Genomic DNA, 22,245 nt, shown 5'->3' on the forward strand with positions numbered 1-22,245 from the left:
TAGTAATAAAAACAGCATGGTATTGACATAAAAAAAAAACAGAGATACACTGATCAAGGAGTCAAACCAAAGACTCATAAGTAAGATCACACACTTATGGATACCTGATTTAAGACAAAAAAGTGAGAAATCCACACTGAAAAAAAAAAAGACAGTATCATAAACAGATGGTGCTCATCAAACTGATGGATACATATTGTCCAAGAGGATCAAGGACCTCAACATTATGTCAGATGCCCTGCATACGAGAGAAGAAAGTGAGCAGCCGCGAACTCCTTGGCCCGGGAGTTTTATCTCTTAACTCCTCCTTTTGAACATAGCCTCTCTTCTCACTGCTTCCTAGGTGAGCAACTTGAAGTTTTTATTATGGGCCTTTTACCCTTGCTGACTATAGAAAGCCAGCCCCTGCACCATTTTTTTTAATTATTTTTTTTATTCGATATAATTTTTTATTTACAATTCAAATGATTTCCCCTTTTCTAGCCCCCCACTCCCCAAAAGTCCCATAAGCCCCCTTCTCTTCCCCTGTCCTCCCACCCACCCCTTCCCACTTCCCCGTTCTGGTTTTGCCGAATACTGCTTCACTGAGTCTTTCCAGAACAAGGGACCACTCTTCCTTTCTTCTTGTACCTCATTTGATGTGTGGATTATGTTTCGGGTATTCCAGTTTTCTAGGTTAGTATCCACTTATTAGTGAGTGCATACCATGATTCACCTTTTGAGTCTGGGTTACCTCACTTAATATGATGTTCTCTAGCCCTGTATCATTTTTAGACATTTGCCTCTTATTAGATATCATTTGCAAACATTCCATCCCATTTCATGAACTGTTTCATTCACTCAGATGATACCTTTTCTCATGAAGAATCTTTTCAGTCTAGCCCAGCCTTACTTCTTAATGCTTTGTGCTTTTGTGGCCTATGATTTTTGTCATATTTGAGAAACCATTGTCAAGGCCAATACCGCAAAGATTGTTTTCCATGGCCTCTTAATACTTTTATAGGTTTCAAGTCTTTTTATTTTTCCTCTGTTGAAATTTTATTTTATTTTATTTTAATATTTTTATTTTCTATATTCTTTGTTTACATTCCAAATGATTTCCCCTTTCCCGGATTCCCCCCTCCCCATATGTCCCATAAACCTTCTTCTCTCCATCCCTTCTCCAATCACGTCCCTCCTTTTTCTCTGTCCTTATATTCCCTTCCAATGCTAGATCGATCCTTTCCAGGATCAGGACCTTCTCCATACTTCTTCATGGGAGTCATTTGTTATGCAATTTGTGCCTTGGGTATTCAGGGCTTCTGAGCTAATTAATATCCACTTATCAGAGATTGCATTCCATGTGTATGTTTCAAGTCTTAAGTAGAAGTCTTCTTTAGTTACTTTTGTAACTAATCCAGATCCCATGATGATCCCATTCATCTGGATGTGGATACACAATACTGTTTATGGAAGAGACTACATTCTTGACACTTGCCTGAGATGAGTTGGCTGCATACATGCATGCTTATTTCAGAGCCCTCTATTTTATCTCATTATTTTATGCGTCTGTTAGGTTGAGTTTTGTTTTTCCTAGAACCAAAGTCTTTTGATGATTTTATAATATAATTTGAAAATAGGAAATACAGTGTAGTATTGTTTTTCTAGTCTTTTTTGTTCTAGAAGGCTCCTTTGTGCACTTGTTAGTAGTTACCCATAAATATGATCAGACGTCAGGGGTAGACCAGGTAGGTCTCTTACATTAACAGGTGACACTGAAACACAGATCCTGGGCCAGGAGAGAGGGCTAAGAGGTTAAATATACCTTGTGCTCTTGTAGAGGATCCAGATTTGTTCCCAGCACCTCCATGACAGCTCACAACAGCAATAATGGCAGTACATTGGGATAGGGTATTCTCTTCAGGCCACCACAGGGTACTAGGCAGACAAGTAGTGTGCATACCTATATGCAAGTAATGCACTCACATACAAAATAAAAGGAACATCTAAAAAAATATGAAGCAAGGACTTTGATGAATCATGTATCAGTGATATGCTGGCACATCATTTACAATCCCCTCCTGAAAATCCCACAACTGTATGGTCATCATCTATATTATTATTACAAATGTGACACAAAGACAACAGTTTCCCTCGTGTGGGTAGAAATATTCCCAGGGGAGAGGAATATATTATAATATGAAAATCTCATGTTAGTTGTTTTGTTTCTTTTCCTCAGTTCTTTGAGTGCTTTGAGTTTGAAACTGTGTTTTGATCATATTTATTTTCTGTCCACCAATGTTTCCTAATCATACCTTTCCCTATCAACCCAACTTAGCATTAAATAACATTTTATTAATATTTTAAGAAGCTTGTACAATATGTTTTGATCATTTTCAACCCATTACTCTTAGATCCACCCCTTTTTGTAGCTTCTCAAATTTGTGACATTTAAAAAAATCATAAAAATGCAATTGGTATTACTCACTTAATGTTGGATGTATGGCCTTCTACAGAGGCTGACTCCCCATAGGCTATATTCTTATAGAAAACTGAATCCCCCAGCTTTGGTTAATTTCTAGTAGTTCCTCTGCTAGAACTGGAACTTCCTTACCAACTCCCCTCTCCATGATGGGCTGTGTTCTGGTTTGAGCTTGCATTCCCCTCCTTTCTTTCAACCCCCTCACTCTCTGTGTTTGTGTGTGTGCGAATATGAACATGAGTATGTCTAGGGGTATATTCTGAGTACTTCATTAGTAGTGACTTTCCGAACTATCTTTATCTGTATTTTTTCTTCCCCCTCTTTATCCTGCCTTTAACCCTGCCCCCAGTTTAACTCTTTTTGTTTTATCATTTGCTAAATTATTGAAGGTCACCTGCTTCTAACACCAAGATTCCAAGCCTAGCACTACTTAATCACCTTAATCTCTTCCAATGCAATTGCCTTTAAGTCCTTAGCAGACAAAGCCTAGGCAGAAGCCTGAGGACTCTGAATATTCCTAGAATATGCCTCGTGGCTCTTCTGTCTTCTTTGTCCTGTAGTTTACACTGGCTACTTTACTGGAGGTCATCTTAGAGTAAAATTTACTAATCATTTTATGGACTACTATGTGAGGGCTAAAGAAAAATACACTTTGTTTTAAGTTTTGTGTGTATGTATGTGTGTGTGTGTGTGTGTGTGTGTGTGTGTGTGTGATTTCTGTGAACCCACACAAGAGATGCTTGGATTCAGCATCTCAGTTCTGTAGTTTACAGCTCACTTCAATAGGAGACTTCTTTATTCACAAATACACAGGGACCCCATCCTCTTTCTGTCTACTGTCCCTGGCAGGGACTGTTTATTCACACAGTTTTTAAGAAGCCTATGATTCAGTGGAAGGTCTCATGGAATTTTTGTACCATTTTCTTCCTTACATTCTTATAGTGTCAGCTTCTTGAGGACATTGATCCTCTAGAGTCAACTTTGAAACCCTATAGATGACTACATCTTCCTGGAACATAAAAGAGGCTCCATAAACATAAATTTGTTCGAATTTATTAAAAAAAACAGTTTAATTACACTGTTTCCAGAACTGATATACGTAGAGATATTGAGAAAATGGCTTATTCTAGGCATAATAATTCTGCATATTTCAAATATCCAGCTGTATCTTAAAATAGATTTTGATAATCATTTGTGCTTTCTGTAATCTTTTAATTATTTCTCTCACCAGAGCTCAGGTAAAGAAATAATGATAGCAAGCCTCAAGGGCTTGGGAAATGACAAAAGTGTGCTCCTTGGGTGGCTTCATTTGGTCATCACAGGGCTGAGGAGCCATTGTTATCTGCCTTTCAAATGAGCACAAGAGGAGGTGGAAGGATAGAAACTTCCTTAAGGTCGTACAATAAGTTATCAAGGTAATCAGGAGTCAAATGAAGACTTCTTGATTCCAGGCCAGCCTCTTGTACAAGGGCAGAGATGAAAAAGGATCCGTCATTTGCAGCAGCTGGCCAGACAATCTTGAAAATAAATTGAAGTGATAATTATTTTGACACTTGAATTTTTAGTGTAGCAGAAAAGTTTTAGCCCTAAAAGTATTTTTGCTGGCTTATTATTGGCACATGCTGCCTTCCTAAGTTCTGACTGGAATGCATTAAGCAACTTTACTTCCAGGAAGAAAAATAACACTATATTTGGCAAGAGACTAAAGATTATACCACTTAACATGTGTTTGTGACACATTTTTATTTTTAAATGTTTAATAGTTATATAATTATACCTTTGTATGAGTCCATGTGCCATTTCACTATATACTTCATGTAATGATTAGTACAAAATAACTGGCATATCCATCACCTTAAATTGCTATCATTTACTTTCATTGACATTTTCCTAAATCCTCTCTCCTATCTATATTAAAATATGCAATTAATTGTCGACTACATTTGCCCTACCGTGCTATAGAACATTAGCATTGTGGTAAATATTTAATCTCAATTGGTAGTTTTTAACCTGCTTTGATCATCCAGTTCTCAGAGACTGATAAATACAGAGGCAGATGCTCACAGCTAACCACTGGATGGAGTGGAGAGTCCCCGATGGAGGAGTTGGAGAAGGGACTAAAGGAGCTGAGGGACTTTGCAGCCTCATTAGGGGGAGCAAGAGTTTCAACTGGCCAGATCCCCTGAAACTCCAGACTGGACCACCAATCAAAGAGTACACATGAAGGTACCCATGGCTCTGGCCGCATATGTGGCAGAGGATGGCCTTGTTGGACATAAATGGGAGGAGTGGTCTGAGGAGGTTTGATGCCCCAGTGTAGAGCAATGCCAGGGTGGGAAGGCGGGAAAGGCTGGGTGGGTGGGAGAGAGGCAGGGGGAGGGGGGATGAGATAGGGGTTCTGAAGGGGAGATCTGGAAGGGGATAACATTTGAAATGAAAATAAGAAAATAGCCACAAAAAAGACACAAAACCTTTATATTTCTAATAGACTTTAATCAGCACTAGAGCTGGGAAGTTAGCTCTATTATTTTGTCTACTTCCCTATTAATAACCCCAAAATATGACTTGTCATGTTCTGCCTGGGCTGCTCTTACTCCAACTGGCATCTCTCATGGTCATTTCTCTTGATCCCTTACCCCATGGCATCTTCTCTTCACCTTCTCTCTCTCCTCCCTTGTAGTCCTACCTCTCACTCCAAGCCTGGGAACTGAAACTCTACCTATCTCCCTTCTGCCCAACTATAGGCTGTAGGCATCCTTATTCAACCAGTTTTAAATCAAGGAGCAAGGTTAAATAGGATCATTGATATACATGATTTCCTCATCCCTGGGGGCATCTAGACCTTGGGGGTCAATATTTAGCATTATAATACATAACAATAGATCAAACCTCAACACATTAGCTGTTATTTCTTCTCTCCAACCATATCCCTACTGCCTGTTAACATCTTCTATCTCTCTCTCATTCATGGCCTTTGCTAAGCACTAATAAATGTTGCTTTTGGACAGATTGACAGGATTCTTAATTATTCTATCATTATAGACTAATCTACAATTCCAGGTTACAAACTTTCTCATTACATCATTTCGCTGTGGGAATGTATACCTTGAGTTTAAGTGAAACTCAAGCAGAGATTCTCTAGTATATTTTGTTTCATATTCAATCAGATGACAAGCAAAGATTTTTCTAATATGGATTCAATGTCAAGTACAAGTGTATGCATGCTTTAAAAAAGTAAATGTCAAAAACCAGCAATCTGGTGAACCGAGATTTAAGAATAATGTCATATAAGGATCTTCCAAATGTTAGCTCTTATTAGAATTCTTGGAACTTAAATTTTATGTTGTATGAAATTCACATTGTTTTCCTAAAAGGCATGTTCTTAAAATTGTGTTTTTAAGTGTTCAGCTAAAAGACTTTAGAAAAAGAAATGTAAGCACACGGAAGGCTCCATTTCTAACCCAGGAATAGATATGTGGCAGTTAGCAGTTGGTATTTCTCTTATCTCAGTTTCCCAATTGACTCACTATCAATACTTTGGTCCAGGTGATTCAATGTGATAGAGATTTTTCTTTTGCATCTTAGATTATAGTTGCTTGGCCTTTTCCAAAGTGACATGGTAGATATTTGTTCATTGCAGATAGGGCACTGAGAACAGAGAAAAAAAAGATCCCATCTGAACCTGGCTTCACAAAGCAGTGAGCTGGTTGAGGAGCATGGGGCTGTTTTATTTTTATTTTTTTGTTTTTGTTTTTGTTTTTTATAGTAACACGAGTGAGTCAGAGTTATCTATATCACTGAAAGCAGAGCCCAGCATGAGTGACAGGTCCTGAAAGCTACAACTCTTTAAAGGTAGCTCCAGTGAAAAACCTCCTCCTCCCTAGCATTTTTTTACTGCATACCTAACTTAGATGAGGATTCACATGAATCTTGTAATTTTCTCAGTCATTTTATTGGCCTCTATCCTTCCTCTAGAAAAGATCATTACAATCTGGAGGAAATTGCTATGTAGGACATGTCCGCTGCTTCTACCTACTGGCTGCTAATTCCTCATCTTCCCAGTTCAAAGAAAAATGTCTCCCAGAGTTGCCATGGATGCCCTCATGGAAAATAGCTGGGTATTGGTGTCTAATAAGGTTTTAACACTAAACAGCATTTTCAACATGGAACATAAAAGTAACATAGGAAAGACTTAATAAATGACACACTTTATATCAAGTAACTACCAACTTACAGTACAAAGTGGTGGAAACTGAAGAGGGTCTAACATTTTCATACAGAAAATTCTAGAAACATTTTGCTTATTAGCAATCATAGACTAGTAGAAGCATCAACAATTTTCAAGACAAACGTATACTGAAGCAACTAATTAGTTGCAGTGGAGAGGTAAATGCAACATCATTTTCACACTACATTCATGTGCCAATTTGAATTCTGTTGCAGTTATAATTTTGTTTGCATATATTGTCAAACTTGTTTGGTTAGAATGCAAGCTCTAAGCATAGACTCTAAGCATAAGGAGTTTATACTTAGCTTTATGTTTATACATTTTAAACAAACATAATAATAAAAATGATTTGTCAATACTGGAAATCTTCAACGATTGCTTCTTCCACTGAAAGGAGTCATTATTTTTCTAAGAAGCGTGGGATTTGAAATATCCTGGTGTAGGCAGAGCAAAGGCCAAAGGCCAACGAGAAAGTGATATACCAAAGAAATTTGGACAAAACTCTATAAACTTGTAGGTTATATTTCTGTCAGCATTTTAACTTTAGCTAACCATGTAAGGAATAACATGAGTTTTTATTTGTTTAGTTACCTCACAAAATGGCATTGCAATTTTCATTATTCTGTTATTATATATTAGTATATAGTTTTCCTTTGACCAATTATTTTTAAAGATTTATTTATTATTATTTCTAGATAGACTGTAGCTGTCTTGAGATATACCAGAAGAGGGCATCAGATCTCATTACAGATGGCTGTGAGCCACCATATGGTTGCTGGGATTTGAACTCAGGACCTTAGGAAGAGCAGTCAGTGCTCTTAACTACTGAGCCATCTCTCCAGCTCTGACCGAAATATTTTATAAATGTTTTTGTCGTGAATAAACCATGATAAGGAAAGTTTAAGTATCTAAAGTAAAATGCTTTGACAGTTCAATTTTGATATCATCTGAAAAGATGGGAATTGGGCATCTAAGTTTATAGAAGATTTTGCAGTTGACCAGTTCACATTCAAGTAGTAGGTGGTCCCCAGCAGACTGCAGGCCAGATCCCATCCCATAGATTTTGGGATTTACTCTCCTCTGTTCCCCTGGAGCCTGGTGGATATTCATTATCGAATCCTTGAGACTATTTCCCTGTTTATCAAAGATTTGGGAGATCTTCCTCTTCTATTCATGGCCATCCTCTTCACTTCCTTCTCTTTGCATTGGTAGAGGAGTTATAGTAGAGGGAGTATAGTCTGACACATATGATTACTTGTTCAGTTGTTCAAGGGAAAGATCTGGAAACGTCCTGCTCATCCCATTTCTTTCCGTAGCATTGAAGAGAGCCTAGACTCTAGACTGAAAAGAGTTCTCTAGCTCTGAGATGTATGAGACTGTGCTGTCCAGGTCTGCAGGTGAGCAGAGGTCAGAAAGAACTGGGTAGGAATTTGGGGGAGTTTCCAAGCTTTCTGAGAGAAAGGAATACTATCATGGAGATGACTGATTTCTATCCACCTAAAACTTAATCTATTAGTGGACTGGAAAATTTCATTTTCATATAGAAAGGCAGACCAGGATCTTGACTTTTATTTAAGTACCAGGGAAGCAACACTGGCTTTGGAGACACAAAGAAATGGTTCTGGAAGAGAAGGAAGTGGATTTGCGAGGAGAAAATTGTTTTTCCCTGTTTTAGGATATGTTAGTTGTAGCAAGCAGGGAGCTTCATTGTGACATTTCCAGGCATACATTTGGAAGATACTAGAGCAACTTCTGAGAAAAGGATTTCTGAAGTGAAAATTTTATTTTAGCATATATTAATTATGCAGAATAGAGGGTTTCATTCTATTTCCATAGATGCATGAAATAGATTGGATCCCATTCTACTTTCTTATCTATCTTGCGTTCCCTTTCTCATTCATATCCCTAGTAGGTCCCAACATGTTTTTCGAATGTGAATTGCCTAAATTAGCTTATATTAATTGCAAGACATGACAAGCTTACTACATTTTCATACATGTACATGCAGTTTCACTCTTCTGAGCCCTATCACCCCTCTTCACCCTCTTTTGTCCTCTCTTCTACCCATTGGTCCTTTTCTCTTCCCATAGTTCACCCTCTACTTTCATGTTTTATCTATTTTTGAAACCTAACTTCTGAGGAGAGGGTTTTATAGAACATTTTTAGGTAATTGTGAACTTTGTTTTCTCCCCCTCAGGTAAAAGTGACACTTCAGTGCTTTCCTGTGTCTCCATGGAGTTTTGGGTTATCTAGAATTTGAAGGTCATTTTGCATTTCTGAGAAGACATAGTAAGAATTCAGGCGATGTGTTAGGCCAAAATGTCACTGCAACATTAGGATGACCCTCTGCTAATTAGGAACATTCCTTTCTTCAAGAATGTTAGGCGATCTGGGTTGTATTTTAGATATAATCTTTGGGGAAAAATTATCTGGTGCTTCGTGCCATATAATTAATGCAAACTGTTGGCAAAGACAGTTCATGCAGGAAACCTTCCCTGTCACTAAACAGGTTGCAATGCACAGTTTATGCTTTGAGTGCATGTTACATGAAGATCTTTCTTCAAATTGTCACGACTCTGAATCTCTCCCTCATCCTTATAAATGAACTAGCTACATTATCTGATAGAAACAAGAGGTTACATTTATGATGCCATACTTAAGAAGACAACTATTACCACACATCTAGCTTCTGACTTGCACAGTGTCATAAGCTGTCAGCATATCTGGTGGGAGCAACTTTGTAAAGAGCTTGTTAAAGTTACACGAGAGTCCCAAGAGAAACAGAATTGAGTCCTTAAGCAAAAGTTCACCATCCATTGAAAATGACGCTTGGACATCTTCTTGATTATCTCTGTATAGGTTGATCTGGGTGATGCAATTTCCTTCCATGTAGATCTTTCAGATTGCAGATCATGGAAGCAAAAATCATCTGCAATGTGATAACAAACATTCCTTTCTGGGTATTTTTTTTCTTTTGTCTAGAACTTGATACAGATGAAGAAGTATATTATCATGCTTATTTTAGAATTGGCCTGTTTGCATACATTATGGGTAAATCTTGTTCTATACTGATAAAAACATAACATTTAAATAATGAGGTCACTACTTTTATAAGTATTTCATATGTCGAATAAAAGTAGTTTCTAAGCAGAATAGCTTGAATATAATTACCTGCCTGTTAGTTCTTATCATTGAAAAGAATCTTTTCCTAGTAAGATAATGCATATGACTGGTAATTTAAATCTGGACTTTTAGGTATCATGGTAGAAAAAAGTTTTGATCAGGCATTGATTTTTAAAAAGTAATATTTTATTCTTTGACAGTTCCATATATATATATATATATATATATAAAATCTATCCATTATACCTCCCAAAAACTCCCCTTGTGCTTTCTACCCCAATACTTTCCCAACTTATTGCTCTATTTTATATTTAATTTGTGTTTTAAATAGATCCCTGAAACCAGTTAGTGCTACCTATATGAATGTGGATGTGTGTAGACATCCACTGAAGCGTGAGTAACCCACCAGTAGCCACCTCCCTAGAAAAGCGTGACTCACCCTCCATCAACTGTCATTAAGTGTCAATGTCCCCTCTAACAAGAGTGGGGTCTTCACAGAGCCATTCTTATCCATGCTGGAATCATGACTGCTTTAATCTTGTGCATGATCTTGCACCATAACTACAGCAGCTGGGAATTAATGTACATAACAGCCATGGCATGTCCAGAAGTCAGAATTTCACAGCTCTCTTTCCCATAAGAAGGCTCTTAGATTCTTTCCATACCTTCTTCCACAGAGTTTGCTGAGCCCTGAATGGTAAAACGTTGATACTGAAGACCCACCCAAATCCCTCACAGCTAAGCATTAAGGTATTCACAGTTAGCACTTTGACTAGTTAGGAGTCTTTGCACTAGCCACTACTTACTGAAAAAAATAAGCTTTTGTAACCAAAGTTGATAACAGTACAAATAGTCATTTAGAAGGCACTTTGGTGACATAGCCATTTAACAAAACACCAGCAGTCGGTATATCCACCCACCACCCCTCCCTTCATGCCTAAGACCCCTTGCCCTGAGCATTTTAGTGAATTTATGCTACTAAGGAAACTCCCTCTTATAGGGTGGGCTTCGCAGCCAATCAGAAAGCAGTTGGTTAGCCCTATACCCTCCATGCCACCATTGCACTAGTGGGCATGTATAGCAAGCAGATCAGTATTGTAGTACACATTCTCCAGGGCTAGATTTAACCACTTATTTTTCTTCCACAAGACTGCCTAGCATCTTCTGGAATACTACATAATCTTGCTACCATGGAGAGAATGTCCTATTCTGTTCAAGGCTGATTTCTCTGCCCTGAATGCAAAGTGCATGTCGTCTCTTCAGCAATAGGTTCTTAGCATGTAAGTGTTGCCCTGTAGACTATATAGTAACCAATTAAGATCAAGAGAAATAGCCTGGGATATTTTGGGTGCCTCTGAGAGCTTCCTGACCAGTAACTCATAGGGAGAAAACCTGTGCTTACACTGAGATTTTTATTTCATAATCTCTTCTTTGAGTAGCAGTGTCCACCACAGCATACTTCTGTTAAAACAAAAACAAAAACAAAAAGCAACTTTAGGCTGTAGTGCAATAATTGGTTTTAGGGTATTTAGGAACTTTCCTTTCTCATTGCTACTAATGTTCTTATTATGCGTGTTTTCCGATTACAAACCAAGGTGCCGTGTGCTCTCTTTACACAGCACAGAGGAGCTCCTGAGGAGTCCAAAACACATTGCCAGAGAGAAGTCTGAAGCACACCCTCGTGTCTTCCTTACTCCTCTGCTTTTTGCTGAGCTTCTTTTCATTTGGACAAGATTTTTTTCTTCCATTATTAAAAAAGTCGATTTTGTGAAAGAAGACACACAGATTCTCAAATGATAACCAATTTGAATTTGCTGTTGAAACATTTTCCACTATGCTTAAAAGAATAAAGACACCATATGTCAGCTAGAGACGGTGATTTGTCTGACATGACCTTGGCATATTTTCACTGTATAACTATTTTATATATACTTAAGATGTGTAGGGCACATCTACATATTTTCTAAAAATGACCTGTTTTTCTAAGGAAAAATTGCTTGTTAAGTTAAAATATGTAGAAATATCATCAAATTTATTTTCATAGTAAAGAATTATCCCTATAAGATAGATGGCATTTATCTCTATCAGATATAAAATCACAATCCTCCCACCAAAAAGTAAAAGCACATCCAAAAGAAGGAGATGGCTGTGTTCTAATGCAGACAGACAGAATCCTCAGAAATATCATGAAATGTGCTTGATTGGATGGTTGAATTTTCATCCCTTAGGTGTATGTCCAGCTTACCATTGAGTACCATAACTGTAAACAGAATTTATTACACTAGAGTGTCTCCTTTCCAACATTTTTTTACCACCTCTAGCTGGAGGACCATCAGGTAGTTTCGCCCAGCCTTTGTGCCATTTCTAACCAGAAAATGAGTTTATGAATGATTTAAGCCTCAGGTCCAGTTAAGCACTCAACTCTTCTTACCTTGGATCTAAGGCCAGTCTTGACACTGGACTTCATTGTCCACAGGCTGTCTAATAGTCTTCAGTTTCTTCCTTTGGTAGGGAGAATGTTTCTTGCATCCTTAGGTAATCTGTTGCTCTGAAGGAATTCAGAGATATGACTCATATAAAAGTAAGTTCTCTGCTGTTTGCTCTTTTTCCCATGTATATTTCCCTTGGAATGAACCTTTCTGAAAAATAATCCAATACAACCACAGCTGACAAGCAATATGTCCTCAGAGTACGTGGTGCCTTATTCAAAGAAAGAAATGGGTTGGTTATAGGCAAGAAAGACTGATGCTTGCTGATCATAACCACTCTCTCTCTCTATTGGTGTATGGCATAGGTTATCATATCTTCTTAGTTGACTGCTTTGTTTGGATCTAGTATATTTTGTGACTTTTTATGCAAGCCATGCACGTACTAGCATCTCTATTTTGTTATGTCTTATGTAGACTCTCCTTGGAGTCTCAGTTTGTGTTTGGTCTGATGGGCTGTTTGCCAAACATAATTAAAATCCAAAACCTTTTGCGAGCTACATTTACTTTACTTCTATTAGACATGAAAGGAGGAACAGAATTAAATGGCATAATGTCTTTTCTATCTTAGCTAAGGCATTTGAAATTCTTAAACACAGTTGGTATACTTTCAACTTTTTCAGTCCTGAACTCATCAATTCCTGGTTTCCACTTGAGCAAAGCACAAGTTGACAATATAATATTTAAAGACCTCTTTTAATCAATGTAGTCAATGTTTCCATGAAGATATGACTTTTCAGTTATTTTTAAGTAACCAGTGTTAATAATTATGGTTATTCTAGAAAACTGGAATACCCAAAACATAATCCACACATCAAATGAGATACAAGAAGAAAGGAGGAGTGGCCCCTGGTTCTGGAAAGACTCAGTGAAACAGTATTCGGCAAAACCAGAAGGGGGAAGTGGGAAGGGGTGGGTGGGAGGACAGGGGAAGAGAAGGGGCCTTGCGGGACTTTCGGGGAGTGGGGGGCTAGAAAAGGGGAAATCATTTGAAATGTAAATAAATTATATCGAATAAAAAAAAATTAAAAAAAATAATTATGGTTATTGGAGGTGAATCTACGGCTATCAATTTACAAAGTGATGTTGTGTGAAGCACACATTTCTGTATGTTCTCCATTTATTATTCTGAAAAATACATGTAACTTCTACACCCTTTTATAGACTCTGGCCCATGTACCTTGTGATAAAGGAAGAGAGGAAGATAGGGTGACCAATCCAGCATAATCTGTGATCAGGACTACAAGAGGAGCAGTTAACATCTGCTGTTCTCACCAATGAAAGGCCTATAATATTGTTTTAAATATTGTACTATTATGCCAAGTAATATGAATTGTCAAGTCCTAAGACTTTAGATTTTTGAAAAGGGACACTCTCTCAAGACAACCCAAAACAAACAAACAAACAAACAAACAAACAAATAAACCCAACACTATCACAAAACAACAAAAACAAAACAAAGAACCAAAACTAAATCCTTTTAAATTTTGTTCTATCATTTTAACAACTAACATTAATGACTATTTATTTATTTATTTATTTATTTATTTATTTATTTATTTATTTATTTATTTTATGTATATGAGTTCACTGTAGCTGTTTTCAGATACACCAGATGAGGGCATGAGAGTTATGAGTCAGCATGTGAACATTAACTACTCTTGTCCATAGCCCATTTTCCTCTGCAATCTATTTCAGAAATTATCCATGAAAGAAGTAATGATAGTAATATTGTCTTGTGTTAAAAGTCAGTGCAAATAGTATTATAGGTTGGTAGGAGGTGAGAAAATCCACTGAAATTAATTATAGCAAACTTTATAACCAGACTTCCTCAAAAGCAAAACTCATGATGTTCTTATTCTTAATAGCTGAATAGTAGTCCGTTGTGTAAATGAACCACATTTTCTGTATCCATTCTTTTGTCGTGAGACATCTGGGTTGTTTCAAGCTTCTGCCTATCACAGATAAGGCTACTATGAACATAGTAGAATATGTGCCCCTATAGCATGGTGGGGCATCTTTTGGGTATATTTCCAAGAGTGGTATTGCTGGGTCTTCAGTAGATCTATTTCCAATTATCCAGGAAACCTCCAGACTGATTTCCAGAGTAGGTGTGCCAGTTTGCAATCCCACCAGAAATGGAGGAATGTTCCTCTTTCTCCACATCTGACAACATGTGCTGTCACCTGAATTTTTGTCTTAGCCATTCTGATTTGGAAAAGGTAGAATCTCAGGGTTCTTTTGATTTGCACTTATCTGATCACTAAGACCTTTGAACATTTTTTAAGTGCTTCTCAGCCACTCAAGATCCCTCTGTTGTGGATTCTGTTTAGCCCTACACCCACTTTTTTGACACATAAGCAGAAGAAGACTGCCTGGTCTGGGCTCAGTGGAAGAAGAAGCACCTAACCCTTGAGAGACTTAAGGTTCCAGGGAGTGAGGAGGCCTGGTGGGGCGGGGACATCCTACTGAAGATGGGGAGGAAGAATGGGATGAAGAACTGTGTGAGGACAGACCAGGAGGAGGGCAAACACTGGAGTATAAAAAATAAAAAATAATAAAGGAAAAAGAAAAAAATATCATGATTTCTTCATTACTTTGCTCTGCCTACTTGTTTTTTATTCATTTGTTTTTGTTTGTTTGTTTTGAAAATATTTAGGGACTAGATAGCCATAAATCGAAAGCATAGGTAAAATGTATTTTTCATACTCTCTTCTTAATGCATAGTCGGTCTGTAAAAGTATAGCGTTAAAACCTAAAAGCCAGCCTCCACCATTACTCTCGGAAGAAGTAATATACAGAGAGGAATGACCAGTTCAGACCATTCCACTGACCCAGACCAGTGAGCTAGTTGGATTATCCCAAAATAGGAATGTCTGGCAGCTAAATTTGTCAAACCAGTGAGCAGAGGAGTTCGGGTTGTTGGAAAAGTAAACGTGTTTCCTTTTCTATACCTTCAATAAATTGTTTACTTAAGTCATATTACATTAAAAGAACTTTAGCAAGAATAAAAAATGGTAGGCAACTTGGAATTGCCTTGTTAACATGAAGTTAGAAAGAAAGCTTTACACCTATTCTGAAAGGAAATTTAGAAACACATTTTTTTTTTATATTTGATATCTTCATTTATTAAAACTAAGCTTTAAGGTCAGTGTCCTATGCTTTCTAATCATGAGGAATGTCATGGGGAATATTCATTTATATCTCTAGCCCACTAGAAGAATCGTCAGAATGTGTTATGACTGACAATAACATGTGTAATGAAAGTAATCCAAATGAATTTCACATATTGTGCTTGCAAAAATACCAATCTGTTTGAGTAGAATAAAAGAAATTTATATTTTTTTTCTGGACAGAAAAATGTTAAACTTCTTCTAAGATAAATGGTAAATTCATATCTAAAAACTAGAGACTTGAAGAAATGTTAGGCTTCACCCTGCTTAAGGTGCCTTACCATTCCCTGATTTATAGGTGTAGATTATAATCAAGTACATGGTGGCCAGGTGCTTTAGTGAGGAGCTGTCATGGATAACAAGGGAGAAGACTGTGCTGGGAATTCAGATGACCCTTAAACTAATGTAGTAACTGATCAAGGAAAAAAAATGAGCATGGTGAAGAGACTATTGATTGTGACAATTAGAGACTTTATGTGTTTGGGAAATGCTTTTGCTTTAATTAACTGGATTTTAAGTGCAGTAAATCATAACCAGGCTCATATGTGGAGCTGCGAGCAGTAGCTCGTAACTTTCATAACATTACACAGTAAGGAGAGGGGCTAGCAGATAGCTGTTCATTTTTCTAGGTCCTTCACTTGGGACATCTGGCCAGCAGTGTGTCAGCTGAACAGTGTGCTCACCGTTGACTAACAGCGTTAGCTGAAGGAGTCTCCACCAATCAACACAAGGAAAACGAGTCACCTTTTCAAGTCAAAGATGCACCTGCTATTTTTCTTAGGTCTAATGATCTGTGAAGATCCCAATGGTTTGAAGAATTGAACATTTTGCTCTCTGTGTGCTATGGAACAGCTGGGAAACTGAAAGTTGCTTTAAAGCCTGGGTCACTTAGAGGAAATTATTACACTTATTATTTTTTTCTGACTAGATATTTTATGGACAGCAAATCAGAAGAGGATTGTTTCTTTTACAAATATTAAACGCAAGCTATTTTATGATCTGAGTTTTTCTGAGGTTTGGGAAGAGGTTGAACTAAATAATATCCTCTGTAATAACTACGATAACCTCAGGTTCCTTTCTTCTATCTCCTTTCAGTCATTACACAACTACTATGATGCATTCCTTACACACTTTAATTTTATTATTATGTAGAATATCACAGAAAATAAGGAGAACCAAGACAAAGAAAACTCAGTGAGTTAACTCAAAGTAGCGAGGCTAGTAAATAAGAAAACGCAAACGCAAACTTAGATCTCTTTCATCAATACAAAATCATTTAAGCTCTTTTACAGCAACTGCATATAATTCTCCTCCCTAGTCACATGACTGACACATTTGCCATGGTGGGTTACTCCAAGGGACAGCTGGTAAATGAAAATGGGTCAGAAGAGGAGAGGGGACTCAGTAAGTGAGGGAATAGAAAGAGGACTGTGCTTAGACGGCAGGGCTTGGAACAAGGACCAGACGTGAGATAGGACCTAGCTCTCACTGGTTCCTATACTGTGGCAGACACCACAGTTTAAAGCACTGATGGCATATACATCACCAACATGTTGTGTGCTGCTGTTGTTTCCCCGTCAGCTGTGATAACTAAGACCCAACATGTATATTTATTTATCCAAGATGGATGCAAACCATGCTTTGTTAAATCTGGTTGTGTTTTAGGAAAGCAAACACGTTGGAATTGAACTAAATTACAGAACTCCATATTTGAATGAATATATGTTAATGGGGAAGGAACATAGCACATGAAAAAGTCAACTTAGTACTTAAGAAATTTCAAATCTTAAATTTTCTCTTGAATCCCAGCAACAATACACTTGGCAACTTACATCTTGCTTAAAGTATTGAAAATCATGCTATAGAAGTAAATGAAATTTACTTTTATTAACAGGGATTTCATTACTTCATTGAAAACAAATATTTAGTTGAGAGTTTCTCTAGCAGATGGATACTTTGGATATTGAATTCAGCCTGTAGCAAATACATGGTAAGAAGCAGAATCTTTAATGAAATTTATTAATGATAACTTTGTGCGTAAATGCTAATAAAATAGATGTGTCTTATCGATCAATTTCTGCCCTATGGAGACTTACTTGAAAACCTTTTATTATATAAAGAAATCAGATCGAGGTTTCCAAATAAGGAGCACTGTCCACAAGGTGGCGTCCTGACATTAACAACCAGGAGTTCGCACTCATCCATGAGATCTGGGTACAATATGTTTTACTGGTGGAAAATGCCAAGTGACCATGCATAAAAATAATTACTCTTCAACCCATGTTATTGTGCACAATGTTCTTGGGAAGATGTATCGTTCAACTCAATTTGATCCAGTCTCTCTCCCTTCCAGCTCTGTACTTATTTACATTATTGCTACGGTGGGATATCCAGTCCATTAACTTCTAATTTAGCTAAAACAAAGAGAAACTATTTTCTTTGAAAATTGCAACAAATTTTCAGATAGTGCAGTGGCTGACCTTTACGTGACACAAACTCTTTGACATCAGTAGAAACATACTGAAAAAACATAACATTTTCATCTTGTGTAAAAACAATCTTTTCCTAATGGTCTCTGGTTGGAAGCTTTAGGATGGTCGTAAATCCAGTTAATCTTGAATCAATCTGACTGCATCGAAAGCTGGGTCATGTTAAGCTAAATGTCATTTCCTGAATTGAACCTTGTAGTTTCTGATATCAAAACCCAGCATTTCATTCTAGAACCCTGGGGAATCTCTGTCTTGTAGTCTCTGTGGCTGATTTTTGACATATGTAAAGACTTCATAAATGTCTAACTGTAGGGGCAGAGGCTGGGCCTCATGGCTTTTAAGAGATCTAAAACAGGGAATCATCTTAGGTTAGTTATGTGGAGCAGTTAGAACCTTTGACTTTAACCTATATTGAACCTCACAATTGAGAGCCAGGCTTCTGATTTTAAAGAGAAGTTTTCGATTTTGGTGCTGTCTCTACTTCAGCCGTCCCAGGATCTTCTTAAAGTGTGGATTTTGGGCTTTTAGAGAGAAGAAGCCATCAAGATATTTTTTTTTAAAAGAAAAGGTATTTCGATCTATTTTTAGCTAATAAATAAATACTATATAAGTTTGTAATATACAGAATGATATTTTGTTATGTGTATATATTGTGGAACAGCTAAAATCAACATGATTAACATATCCACTATCTCAAATAAGAATGGCTATGAGTCTTGAATACTTAAAATCTCCTCTCAGCCATAGTTAAGAAAACAGTAACCCCACCAGCAGTGGAGGAGTGTTCCTCTTTCTCCACACTCAATTGGTACAACCACTCTGGAAATCAGTCTGGCGGTTCCTCCGAAAACTGGGTACCTCACTTCCAGAAGATCCTGCTATACCACTCCTGGGCATATACCCAGAGGATTCCCCACCATGTAATAAGGATACATGCTCTACTATGTTCATAGCAGCCCTATTTATAATTGCCAGATGCTGGAAAGAACCCAGGTATCCCTCAACAGAAGAGTGGGTGCGAAAAAATGTGGTATATCTACACAATGGAGTACTATTCAGCCATTAGAAACAATGAATTCATGAAATTCTTAGGCAAATGGATGGATCTAGAGAACATCATACTAAGTGAGGTAACCCTGACTCAAAAGGTGAATCATGGTATGCACTCACTAATAAGTGGATATTAACCTAGAAAACTGGAATACCCAAAACATAATCCACACATCAAATGAGGTACAAGGAGAAAGGAAGAGTGGCCCCCTGTTCTGGAAAGACTCAGTGAATCAGTATTCGGTAAAACCAGAATGGGGAAGTGGGAAGGGGTGGGTAGGAGGACAGGGGGAGAGAAGGGGGCTTGCGGGACTTTCGGGGAGTGGGGGGTTAGAAAAGGGGAAATCATTTGAAATGTAAATAAAAAATATATCGAATAAAAAAAAGGAAAAAAAAGATACGCAAAAAAAAAAAGAAAGAAAAAAAAAAGAAAACAGTAACATTGCAGCTAATTGTGGTCACCATACTGTAATAGATCTCTGTAATTGTTTTGCTCCTAACTGAAACTTGGCCATTATGACCTTAGTCATTCTCCATGCCCTTCTCTGAGTTTGGCCTTTTTTATTTCACAGGCGAGATCATGCAGTCATTGGTCTTTGTATGCCTAACAGTTTTCACTTATGGTAAAATACTCTAGCTGTACCCATGTTGTCACATCTAATGGAAATTCTATTGTAAATGATGAATGCAATTTTGTTGGCTGTAAGTGCATGCATGTATATATGTGTGTGTTATATGTATATATGTGTGTATAGATATTACATGTCCATTCATATGTGTTTTAGAATCTATTCATCCATTGAAGCTTAGAGGCTTATTCTATATTTCAGCAGCAATAATTATACATCAACTTTCTTTCCAAAATACTGGCATTGTGTCCTAGAATGTACCCAGAAGAGTGTGGACCTGTGTACCAGAGGCTTTCCACAGAGATCTCTGGCCCATCTGGGTTCGAGGGTTCTCGCACACTTTATTCCTTCCAGGTAGAATATTTTTTTATTTTACTTTTTTTGTTTTCTATATTCTTTGTTTACATCCCAAATGATTTCCCCTTTCCCAGTTCCCCCCTCCCCTTGTGTCCCATAAGCCTTCTTCTCTCCACCCATTCTCCAATCACCTCCCTCCTTTTTCTCTGTCCTGGTACTCCCCTACAATGCTAGATCAAGCCTTTCCTGGATCAGGGCCCTCTCCTTACTTTTTCATGGGAGTCATTTGCTATGCTAATTATATCGGGTATTCAGAGCGTCTGGGCTAATTAATATTCACTTATCAGTGATTGCATCCATGTATATTCTTTTATGATTGGGCTACCTCACTTTTCCAGTTCCAACCATTTGCCTAAAAATTTCATAAATTCATTATTTTTAATTGCTGAGTAGTGTTCCATTGTGTATAAATACCACATTTTTGGTATCTATTCCTCCATTGAAGGACATCTGGGTTCTTTCTAGCTTCTGGCTATTATAAATAAGGCTGCTGTGAACATAATGGAGCATGTGTCCTTATTGCATGCTGGAGAATCCTCTGGGTATATGCCCAGGAGAGGTATAGCAGGGTCCTCCGAAAGTGTCATGTTCTGTTTTCTGAGGAACTGCCAGACTGATTTCCAAAGTGGTTGTACCATCTTGCAATCCCACCAGCAGTGGAGGAGTGTTCCGTTCCTCTTTCTCCACATCCTTGTCAACACCTGCTGTCTCCTGAGTTTTTAACCTTAGCCATTCTGACTGGTGTGAGGTGAAATCTCAGGGTTGTTTTAATTTGCATTTCCCTAATGACCAATGATTGAGAATTTCTTAAGGTGTTTCTTGGCCATCCGAATTTCTTCAGGTGAAAATTCTTTGTTGGGGGGTGTGTCAGGGTGTGACAGCAGGTACTTCTCCTTGGCTTGGTCTGAGAGCTTGGGGAAACCTTACTTGCATGTGGGAGGCCTTGGTGCTGCTCCTACTTGACTGATGGTCACAAACTTCTCTAGGGGAAGGGGTGTTGTGGGAGGCTGTAGCTGCAACTAGAGCCAGGGGCTCAAGGGGCATAGCCAAATGCCTGCTGTCCCTTGCAGGTGACAGTTGACTGCTGAGTCTCTGGGGTTTAAACCCTGTGCTCCACCAGGGACCAGGCTGGCTGCCTATCACAACTTACCACCACAAAGAACAGGATTGCTGGAAGTTCTGCTTCTGGTTTAAAGCAGCAGCTACACTGTGTCAAGCTTTCTACTCCATTTTAAATCCCCACAACACTGTACAAGAGTTCCCTTTCCTCTACATCTGTTTTACTACTTATCCTTGGTCTTTAAAAATATTCATTATTTTTACTTTATATGTATGTGCATATTGCCCACATGTGTATCTGTATACCATGTGCAGGGAGTCCTCCTGGAGGCCAGAAGGCCATGATGAATCCCCTGGAACCATAGTTGCATATGGTTGTTGGCTACTACATAGCGTCTGGGAACTTAACCCAGGTTTTCTAAAAGAACACGTGGTGCTCATAACTACTGAACCAGTTTGCTAGCCCCATCTATGGCCGTGTGTGTACGTGTGTGTGTGCATGTGTGTGTGTGTGTGTGTGTGTGTGTGTGTGTAATAAGTTCATGTTGAAATTTGAATGAGAAATCTTAGTTTTCAGATGTAGAGTATCTAGTTGACTCTGAGACAGAAAAACTGCTTGCAAGAATTCTATGGGGATTAGTTTAAGGATTATGGTCAACCATTGAAGAGAGATAAAGGAAAGTCAATTAAACTTTGGGTGGGGTGATTTGTATGGCAATCATTGTGGTTTCAGATCTCACTGGAGGGAGGATATCCCTGCACAGACATTCCAAGCCATAGAGGAAAGGTGAATTTTTGCCACATGTTCTCTGTATGACCTCTCTCTCTAGGACTTCTGGAGTCTATTAGGTGTGGACTAGCACCTGAAAGGAGGTGTGTTGTTGCTGCTGTGATTCCTATTCAGTGCCCTGCTAGTATTCACAGAAGCTGAATATCTAAGCTGTTTGGTACCAATAGGACTGACTAAAATCTGGTCGTGGTGACAGACGCATACCAGGTGCCCTGGGTGCCCACTATGTCTTCTGAAGATCCGAGTGAACAGTAAGGATAGGAGAGAGGAACAGGAAGTTATACAAGAAAAAATTTGTCTACTGAAAACACCTAAATGCCTTGTAAATGTGCATGGATCCAGCGAGCTCAGCAGGTGGAGAGGTCCAGGGTTTGGATTCACACTGGAGGTGAGCAGCCAG

This window comes from Apodemus sylvaticus, chromosome 13 (assembly GCF_947179515.1).
Source record: "Apodemus sylvaticus chromosome 13, mApoSyl1.1, whole genome shotgun sequence".
Lineage (NCBI taxonomy): Eukaryota > Metazoa > Chordata > Mammalia > Rodentia > Muridae > Apodemus > Apodemus sylvaticus.